Here is an 11156-nt window from a genome sequence, read left to right as displayed (position 1 = left end):
TAAGTTTCTCACAAAATAAAAGAATAATCGATCATATACAACATATATTTTGTAATATATCATAAATTTGTTCACATAAAACTAGTATATAGTACAGTATACAATAATGGATTATTTGATAGTAGAATACTAATTAAACTTTTGCAGTTTTTTTATTTTTTTATATAAGAGATTTAACAAAATAGTAAAAAACATGTTACAAACATTAATTCAAGGTTTATTTTTTAAAATATTCAGAGAATAAAATTATTTCAAATTGTTAGCTGACAGTATTATTTTTATTATTAAAGTTAAAATTAATAATTATTAGAAGTATTTGATGTTCCCATTTTTTAGGAATAAAAATCATTTTACAGTAAAGTGCATAGAATTATTTCAGCTTTGAAAAATAAATGCAGTTACAAAAGTTCGTACGGATTACGGAAGAGAGAAAATATATATATTTACATATCAAAATTTATGTTGCATACAACTTTTGTTACATATATAATATTATTTTCAACGAAAATTAATACTGTCAACTGCAATAATATTTTTATTAATAATGAAATTAATAACTAATATCACTATTTTATTCGGAATATTCATCAAGATCAAAATCCTTGGAAATGAAATCTACAGTAAAAATCATATAATTTTTTTACTATTTTTTCATTAATTAACTTTTCTTAAAATTGTTTGTATACAGGATAAAAATATTCTTGTTTTTTTTAATTTGCCGCAAAAGCTCATTTAGTAAAAGTAGTTATAAATACAAAAAAATAAACAGCTATATATTAAGTAATTCATTACTCTTTTTGAAAATATTTAAAAAAAAAACATTGTTTATATAATTATTTTTTAATATCTAAATAATGTTGAGAGAATATGATGAAAAATTATTACAATATTCATAACAATTAATATTATATAATTAGGAATCATTTTGAAGGACTTCATCATTATTTTTCTGAACTTTGAATAATTAATTAAAAGTTCACAAAAATTATTTCAAAAGAGATTTTACATATAAATTTATGAAAAATATTTTACTATATTCTATACATTTTCAAAATATATTTAAAGCAGGAAAATACTTTTAGTTTGGAGGAAGAAATACAAATTATGTTAAATGGTATTATGTTAAATACAAATTATGTTAAATTATTTATCAGAAATATAATAGTTGACAGCATTATCTTTATTAATATTTTTGAAATTGATAATCAGTAGCTTTTATATATCATGTATATGTATATTTTGTCTATATCTTTATATTCTATTTATAGAACTTAAAATCATTTTGAGAAAAACTTTGAATAATACACATGAATTATTTCTATCATTTCTATCTAAATATATTTAACATTCCAGTACAAAAATAATATTATCACGAAGAAAATAGCTAAGAAAATTTACCATAAAAATCAAATCATTTTATTTATTGTTTTTTCATAAATCCACTTTTCATAAAATTATTTGCACAAAAACTCAAATTGTACAAAAAAATATGAGCAGATAATAAAATCTAGTTTGTTTTTTAAAATTTGCCATAAAAACTTATTTAAAAGGCTCAGAGATCAGAAGTAGTTTTATTAATACAGTGATAAATATTTACATGCATACATTGTATATTATTGAAACTAAAATGAAAATTAAATTTATTATTAAAAGTATTATTAATCATATTGTATCCCAAAAATATATTCACATAAATTAATTTAAGTATCAAGACTCAATAAAAGAATATCCAAATTTGACTAATTCATCAACAGACTTGCACAAATTAATCTTGAAATTAAAAAAAAAATATCCAAAAATTAAAAATGAATATGAAAAGTATAAATATATTTTTATATATTTAAAAAGAAAGTTTGAAAATATATTTATGCATAAATTTAACATATCTTTTTACAATGGGGTTTGAGAATAATTCACATAATTAATATTATAAAATTTTTAATAAATATTTCTTTGCCTTTTTGTTCGATAATAAGAAGAAAAAGGCATTACTAATAAAATTAATTCAGTAAAAATAAGATTCTCATGTATTTTTTTTCACTAATTCAAACACCAGATCTATTCAAAAAATTAATTAGTTAATAATGAACTATTTTGAAAATGTTAACATTTGTTCAGAAAGTGAAAAATGCTACCGAATATCGGCATATTGACAATCAGAGCTTCCATATTTTAATAATGAGATAATATTTCAATATCTTGTATAGTCGATTCACAAGAATAATAGATTTCAAGTGAATCTGACTTAATAAAAAATAAATGCTAGTGAAACTATACCTTAAAAACAGTATATTATTAGTTTTTTATACCGAAATAATAGTCTTTCTTCAGATATAATCATTGTTTTGTATTAACGTAATATCAAATTATAAATCCGTATAAAATAAATTAATTTATTATGTTTTTTCATTTGAAATTGTTTAAATATTGTGTTATTAATACTACAACCAAAATGAATTAAAATCATATGTAAAAGCTAAATTATTTACCAACGTGTAAATGGCTGACAGCTCAATTATTATGAAACTTTATTTTTGTTTTTTTTTTTCATTTTTAAACAATTAATTGGATTCAATAATATCGATAATAATATAAATAATATAAAAGTTATAAAATAAGCAAAAAATGTACACAATATTGAGAAATTCTTTACATTTTTTTAAATATCAAGAATATATTGTTTATTTATTTAATATTAAAAATAACCATTAGCAAAATTATTTTTCGTGAAGATATAAAATATAAATTGTTTTTTTCTGAACGGATCAGCTTATAAGCATTTTTCTATATTTTAAACAAAATTTTATCAATCATGACCGACTGATATAGGAATTAAGTTAAAAATTCACCTGGTCTTTAAATTCTCTAGATTTACTAAGAATTCTATCGAAGAATTTATTATCGAAAATTTGTTCATCAATATTTTTACTTGGGTCCAAAATTCGCATTATATTTAAATGCAAATATATTTCGAAACAATGATGGAATATGAAATATTAAAGTACAGATGCTTCGATAGGTTATTTGAATATTTCTCAGGATTATAAATCTTTTTTCCAGAATGCTGAGAGAATAAGATATATAATTAGCATGGAAAACCACAAAAATAATTAGGAGTCATGAATACAATTTGCCTAAAATCATAATATGCATAAAAAATTATTCGAAAATTCTTATAATTATTTTTGATTGGCAAACGAAACAGTTGCAAAAATTTATTCAAGAGAGAGAATATAATACATAAAAAATTATAAAAATTGATATAATAAAAAGTAATTTCCTATATGTTATATTTTATTTAAAAAAATATATTCAGAGCGGTAAAACGTTTTAAGTGAAAATGTACAAAAATAGTTTATGTTACATAACATTTTTATTTTTAATTAAAATTAATTCTTGATCTTGGTATATTATTTAAAAATAAAAATCTTTTAACAAAACAAAGTTCATATAATCATTTAGAATTCGAAAACAAAATTGCAAAAATTCATTCGAAAGAGGTAATATTCAATTACACATCAATTTGTGAAATGTTAAAAATTTTACTAAATTTATTCATATTTTTTTCAATATATTCAAATAAGAAAAACATTTCAAGTATGAAAAACGCATCATTTTCATCAATAATTTCAAAAATAACAGTATTATCTTATTTGGGCTATTCTTCAGGAATAAAAGTTATTTTTCCTCAATTTTGCGAAAGTCTTTGAATGATGAACATGAAAAAATATATTGAAAATAAGTTATAAGAACAGTGCACATAATAAAAGTTTTTATATATATTTACATGAGGATATAAATATTTTTTTATTTTAAAAAAAGTTAACAAAAATTATTTAAAAAGAGAGATATCATAAATGAATCAATAAAAAATATTATCCTATATTTTATATTATTATAAAGTATATTCAAAGCAAGATAGTACTTCAAGTTTGAAGGAACAAATACACAGTTTAGGTCAAATAGCCAATCTAATATTTAATGAAAACACAATTGCAGCATTATTTTTATTAATAATGTTAAAATTTTTTAGGACTAAAAATACTTTTTTTAATTTTTGGGGAGACTTTAAATGATCTATCGAAAAATTTGACTGCATGTTGATTGTTTATAGTATTATTTTTACTAAAAAATTTTGAACATTTTATTACAAATAGTTTCGTTACGAAGAAAATAATACATGTATCCTCAAAAATCAAATTCTAGTCTGAGTTTTAAAATTCAATAAAAAAGTTCTTCTAAAAAGCTCAGAAAGCAGATGTCGTAGTTTTATTAATACAAAAAACACTAATAAATATACATGCATATAAATGCATACATTATATGTATATGATTTAAAAATTATTTTGTCAATATTTATTTCTTGTTAAAAAATTAATAATTAGATCAATAGATCAACTGATAGATATATTTAAAAAAATACATGATGTAATATGCATGACATTAAGGACTTTTGTTAATGAATAAATATTTATATTTATTAAATGAGAGACTAAAACGTAGACAAGCTTATTGTCAGTATTTTAATTAAAATTAATTTTATTTAACAGGCTAATAAAAATAAATATTTATAATTAAATTGAAATCAGTTCATTGTGAGTCATTATAATAAATAAACATTGTATTAAAATATCATGTCAATATTATGATTTTAATTTAAATTAGTTGCACCAACCAAAATAAAAAAATATATATAAAATATTGAATCTAATTAAAAACACAAAGTATCATAGTAGAAATAAAATGTTATTTCTGTATTGAAGATGAATTGTAAAAGTTAAATACTATAATATTATATTATATTGCAAACATATTTATATAATTTCAGACTGACAATTTAAATTTTTATTATATGAATTATTTTTGTTTTGAATGATCTAAGCAAAGTTAGAATATCGATTTAGTGATTACACATTAAATGTAATGACATATTAAATTTCTATATAAATATTTTTAAAAAAATTGTTATAAATATTTTTAATTATAAGTAGACACTTTGTAATACTTGAAATTTACAATATGGAAAAATGGGTTTCAACAATTATTATTCAACATTTCAAAATCTTTTCAACTATTAGAGTTAATATGCAAAATAAGTTAAATAAATAAAAAATGAGGGGGATGGATTTTTTTTACTTCAGCCATAGCTCAGAATGGACATTGTTAACTTCACGTAGGGTAAGTTATTGTAATGGGCCGAAAATCGGAATTGAAAATTTTTACATTTCTCGACGTTTTGAAGGTTTCTGAACGTTTTGGCATACCTCAGAAAAAATGGATGTGTGTGTGTGTATGTGTGTGTGTGTGTGTGTGTGTGTATGTATGTGTGGATACAAATTTCCAGTCACGTTTTAGGGCGCACGGATCAACCGATTTGAATCGTTCAAAAAACATTCGATTCCTATTGATAGGGAAAAGAGCTGATTAGTTTTTGGCAAAGGCAGGTCCAGCCGTTTCGGAGATACGGAGCAAAGAGTGCGGAAAATAGAAATCAAATTTTTGAGAGAACGGAGTATCCGATTTGAATGATCTAAAAAACATTCAATTAGTAATGATTGGGAGAAGTGTTTATTAGTTTTTGACAAAGGCAGGCCCAGCCATTTCGAAGATACGGAGCTAAATATGTAAAAAATGGCAGTTTTTGAGAGAACTAAGCGTCCGATTTGAATGATTCAAAAAACTTTCTGCTTGTCTTAACAAAATAATTGATTTTGGAAAAAAAAATTTTTGTTCCGTTTTTTTTTTTTTTTTTTTTAGTTTTTTGTTGAAACAAATAATTTCAACTTTGCAATTCAGTTTATATAATTCTTATAAATATTAGACAATGTTACAATATTTATAATAATCTATTTGAAAACATTCAGTATTCCTCGAACATTTCGTTACGGTACGGGAAGTTCCAGCAATTTGCCTTAAGGCACGATGCCACCCACCCCACTAGTTTAAATTGGCTTAATAATTTTTTAAATTAAATAATATTTATTCTTTTTCACTAACTTGTTTATTAATATAGTGTTTTTTTTTCATTTATAATTCCTTTATGTATTTTTCTAATAAGTTTTGAGTTTTGTCCACTAATACTTATAATATTATAAATTCAAAATAAAATAATGTTGCCTCAAATAAACAATATAGGCAAAAATATTCTTCAGTAAATAAAAGCATATTCAAAAAAAATTCAACTTATAAATTATTATTTGGAATTATAAAAATCGATTTTACTTGACATTATAAGTAGACGCATATAGTAAAACAGTACTAATAAAAATTAAAAGTAAGTTTCAACAGTTATTATTTGTTGAACAATTCAATATGATTTCAATCAGTATGCAAAATAAAAGTATAACATTTTTATCAATATTTATTAAGAGGATAGAAGTCTTGAAAAAAATCACTTAAAACTTTAAATGCAAATTTGAATTTTAGTTATTAATTATTAAATAAAATTGTAATTTGTTTTGTAGGTGAAACTGTTGTTGAATAATATGAAAAAGTAGCTACTATTTATTTAACAAAATAATTTATAATAATAACCAATATATATTTATAAATGTTTCAAGTAAAAAAAAATAAAAATTCTAACTGATTATTATACAAAAGTAGGGTGTAAAATGTAAGTATATTATAGAAAAATTAAAATAAATGCACCAATTTTTTACATATCGTTTATAGTCTTGCTAAAAGAGCTAATTCTTGCTAAAAAGCAATTTAGATTCAATGATATCAATGATATGGAAATAGATTTGTTCTATTGTTATGAAATAAGCAAAAGTGACACATAAATAATGAGTAATTATTTATTTTTTATTATTAAAAGTACATAGTTTATGTATTTAAAAATAGATTTAATCAATGGCAAAACTATTTTTAAGGATACAATATATTCGTTTTTTTCTGAAAAAAAAGAATAAATAAGCTGATAAAAAGTATATTTGCAAATTTGAAACATAATTACAATCAAGGATCATAAATGCAATCAATCATAAACGATTAATATAATTATTAATTTAAAAATTCATTTGATTTACCAAAACATTCATTATTGTTAGTTGACATAATTATTTTTATTAATAACGTTAAAATAAATAAATAATAGATTTATTTGATTTACAAAACAATTGTTTAGATTTATTTTAGCTTTGAAAAAAAAATGCATTTGCAAAAGCTCATACAAAAGAGAGAATATATATAATTCCATATCAAAATTCTTGTTGCCTACAATTTTTGTTACATATATAATATTATTTTTAACAAAATGTATTATATGTTACATTAATAATGTTGAAATTAATAACTAAAGCACTATTTCATTTGAAATATTCCACAAGAAGAACAAAAACCGGGGAATTTTAATCTACAGTGAAAATGAAATTATTTTTTTTACTATTTTTTTTATAAATTAACTTCGCTTAAAATTGTTTGTATAAAAAATTAGAATATTCTAATTTGACTTTTAAAACTTGCTATAAAAGCTTATTTAGTAGAAGTAATTTTAAATACAAAAAACTCGAATAAATACATTGTATATCAATGAAACTACAATGAAATTTAATCATATTTTGTATCCTAAAAATATATTTACAATTATTTTACAAATAGTATACAAGTAGTAGTCCATAGTATTATACGTGGGATCAAAATCAACTTTTTATAAATTATCAAAATATTTAGCAAATGTTTTAAATACTCCAACAATAACATTCCTATCTTATACAAATAATCATCAGTTAATGATATTAAAAAATTTAAATGCAAAGAAATTTTATATTATGAATATAATAGTAAGCCAAAATGTACATAATATTGAGAAATTCTTTAAATTTTTTTTAAATATCAAAAATATATTTATTTAATAGTAAAATTAATCAATAGCAAAATTTTTTTTCATGAAGATATAAAATATATATTGGTTTTTCTGAACGAATCAGCTTTTAAATAGTGTTTATCCAAATTTGAAAACAAATTATATAAATGATGAACGACCGATAGAATGATTAAATTAAAAATTCATCTGGTCTTTAAATTTCTAGACTTACTGGAATTCTTTCTAAGAATTTATTATTGAAAATTTGTTCACCAATATTTTTATTTGGGTGCAAATATCACCCATTTCATCAAACATTTCATCATTTCAAAACGATTAAGGAGTATGAAGTATAAAAGTACATATGCTCCAAGAGAATATTTGGATATTTCTCAGAATTATAAATCTTTTTTCCAAAATGTTGAGAGAATAAGATATAAAATTAGCACCCATAACAATTAAAATAATTAGGAGACAGGAATTTATCTATATTAAGAAATTGAATAATACATAAAAATTTTATTAAACAAGTCCTTATAATTATTTATGCTTGGCAAAAAAACAGTTGCCAAAAATTCATTTGCAAGAGAGAATATAAATACATAAAAAATTATGAAATTGGATACAATGAAAAGTAATTTCTTATATATTATATTTTGTTTTAAAAAAATATATTTAGAGCAGTTTTAAGTAAAAAATGTACGAATATAGTTTATGTTACATTTTTATTTTTAATTAAAATTAATTCTTGAATTAATTATTTTTATTAATAATGTTACAATAGATAATTAGCAGCATTTTTCATTCAAAATAAAAATCTTTTTACAAAACAAAGTTTATATAATTATTTAGAACTAGATAACCCGACAGACGTTGTTCTGTACTCATGTCTACATTTTTTTTAATATAATATACTAATATTTACCGTTTACCTAAAAATAATTATTGTTTTTTTAAATTACTCTTCACGTCAAAATTCATATACATTTATAATAAGATCGTGTAAAATGTAGAACACTATATTGGAAATTGAAGTATTTTAAAAGGTATAACATAACCATAACCATAACATAACAGTTGTACTTCATGTTGGATTAAATTAATTGAATTTTTTTATTATTTAAGATATCCAAAATTGCATCTTAAACTTCTCCTGATTGATATCGTGTTGGCCGAATTGTATGTATTCATCTTTACTTTCCCATTTGTTGTTATAAGGTGAAATTTGTACGAATATTAAAAATATTGTGGAAAGATTAGTAAAAGATGCAAAGAAATTATATATTGAAAAATAAAACTATAATGAAAATTTAATATCCGAATCTTATGTAGGCGCCCCATAAGGCGTGCGCTCGTATTTTTCGCATGCATCGTATTAAAGGTAGGACCGGCCCTGAATAATACTTAATTTCATATTTTAAGTGAATTAATTTGTCATATTTGTTCATATGTGTATAATTCGATCTGCCATAGATATACTGTATTTTATATTAGTTTAATTTCTGGCACAACTCAGCTGCTTTTTGGCAATAATAATGTAGACATTTCATTTTTCATATTCATAATCATAAATGTATTATACATATTCTAATATTATCTAGGTTCATGAGAAAATTGAAATTTTTGGCAGGTGATAGTTTTCATTTATTTTCAATGCAAACAATGACATGTTGTTTTGTATAATAACTTTATATAATAGCAATAAAGCTCAAATTGATTCTACGTTTTAGTTAGAAAACGTTTGTATGAGAAAAAGACAAGGGCTGTTTTTAGGGTTATCCCGACAATTATTCGATTTTTCTCGCCGTAAGAACTATCCTTGGACCTCAACAAACATTTTAAAAAAAGAATTGGCCAAATTGGTCCAGGCGTTGTTGAGTTATGCGCTTACCAACACGTTTTTCGATCCATTTTTATATACTCGTATAAGATTGGAAAACAAAATTTTAAAAATTCATTCGAAAGAGGTAATATTCAATTACACATCAATTTATGAAATGTGGGAATAATGAAAAAATATTTTACTGAATTTATTTATATTTTTTTTAATATATTCAAAGAAGAGAACCATTTTAAGTATGAAAAATGCATCACTTTCATTCCAAAATTAACAGTATTATTTTATTTAGGATATTTTTCAGGAATAAAAATCATTTTTCCTTTAATTTGCGAAAGGCTTTCAATAATGAGCATGAAAAAATATATGAAAAATAAGTTATAAGAATAGTGCACATAATAATAGTTCATATATATATTCACAAACATATATAAAAAAAATTTGTTTAAAACAAAAACAGTTTAAAATTAATTCAAAAGAGAGATATTACATATGAATCAATAAAAAATATTTTGCTATATTTTATATTATTTTAAAATATATTCAAAGCAGCAAAATACATTTAAGTTTGGAGGAACAAATACACGATTTATGTTAAATAGCCAATCTAATATTTAATAAAAACACGATAGTTGACAGCATTATTTTTATCAATAATATTAAAATTGATAAATAGCAGAATTTTTGTTTGGAATATTTTTCAGGAATAATTTTTTTTTTTAAATTTTGACGAGACTAAATAATCTACATAAAAAGTTGACTGCATGTTGAATGTTAATAGCATTATTTCTACTAAAAATTTTTGAACATTTTAAAACAAATTACTTCATTACGAAGAAAGTAATAACAATGTACTTCAAAAATCAAATTAGATCTAGTTTGAATTTTAAAATTCGCTAAAAAAGTTCATTTAAAAGGCTTAGAAACCACAAAGTAGTTATATTAATGAATTTAATTAAAAATCTTTAAAAATTAGATCAATAAATTAATTGATAGATTTATTAAAATTAAAATTGTATATAAATGACGTTATGGCCTCTTGTTATAGACTAAATATTATTAATATTTATTAAATTATTAAAAAAACGTAGAAAAGCTCAATGTCAGTATTTTTAATTGAAATAACAGACTTGAATTAAAATTAAATTAAAATTAGTGCATTATAAGACAATAAATAATAAAATATCATATCAATATTTAGATTTAAAATTATTAGTTGCAAAGTAAAATGAAAAATTATATGTAAAATAATTAATGTATCGATTGACAAATTTGCAATTATAAACAACTAAAATAACATCATATTTAGATATAAAATATTCTTATTACAGCTTTTTTGAAAAAATTAAAAGCTATAATATAATATTATATTGCAAACATGTTTGTATAATTTCAGACCTACAATTTAAATTATTATATAAATTATTTTTGTTTCCAATAAACCAAACAAAATTAAATTCTGTATTGCTGACATATTATAAATTTTATATGATTCAGATTTATGAAAATTATTAT

Source organism: Ctenocephalides felis, unplaced genomic scaffold (assembly GCF_003426905.1).
Source record: "Ctenocephalides felis isolate EL2017-DRISC unplaced genomic scaffold, ASM342690v1 CF-g0.4_SCAFFOLD_03573, whole genome shotgun sequence".
Lineage (NCBI taxonomy): Eukaryota > Metazoa > Arthropoda > Insecta > Siphonaptera > Pulicidae > Ctenocephalides > Ctenocephalides felis.
The sequence above is the reverse complement of the archived record's forward strand: the minus strand, read 5'-3'. Positions refer to the sequence as shown.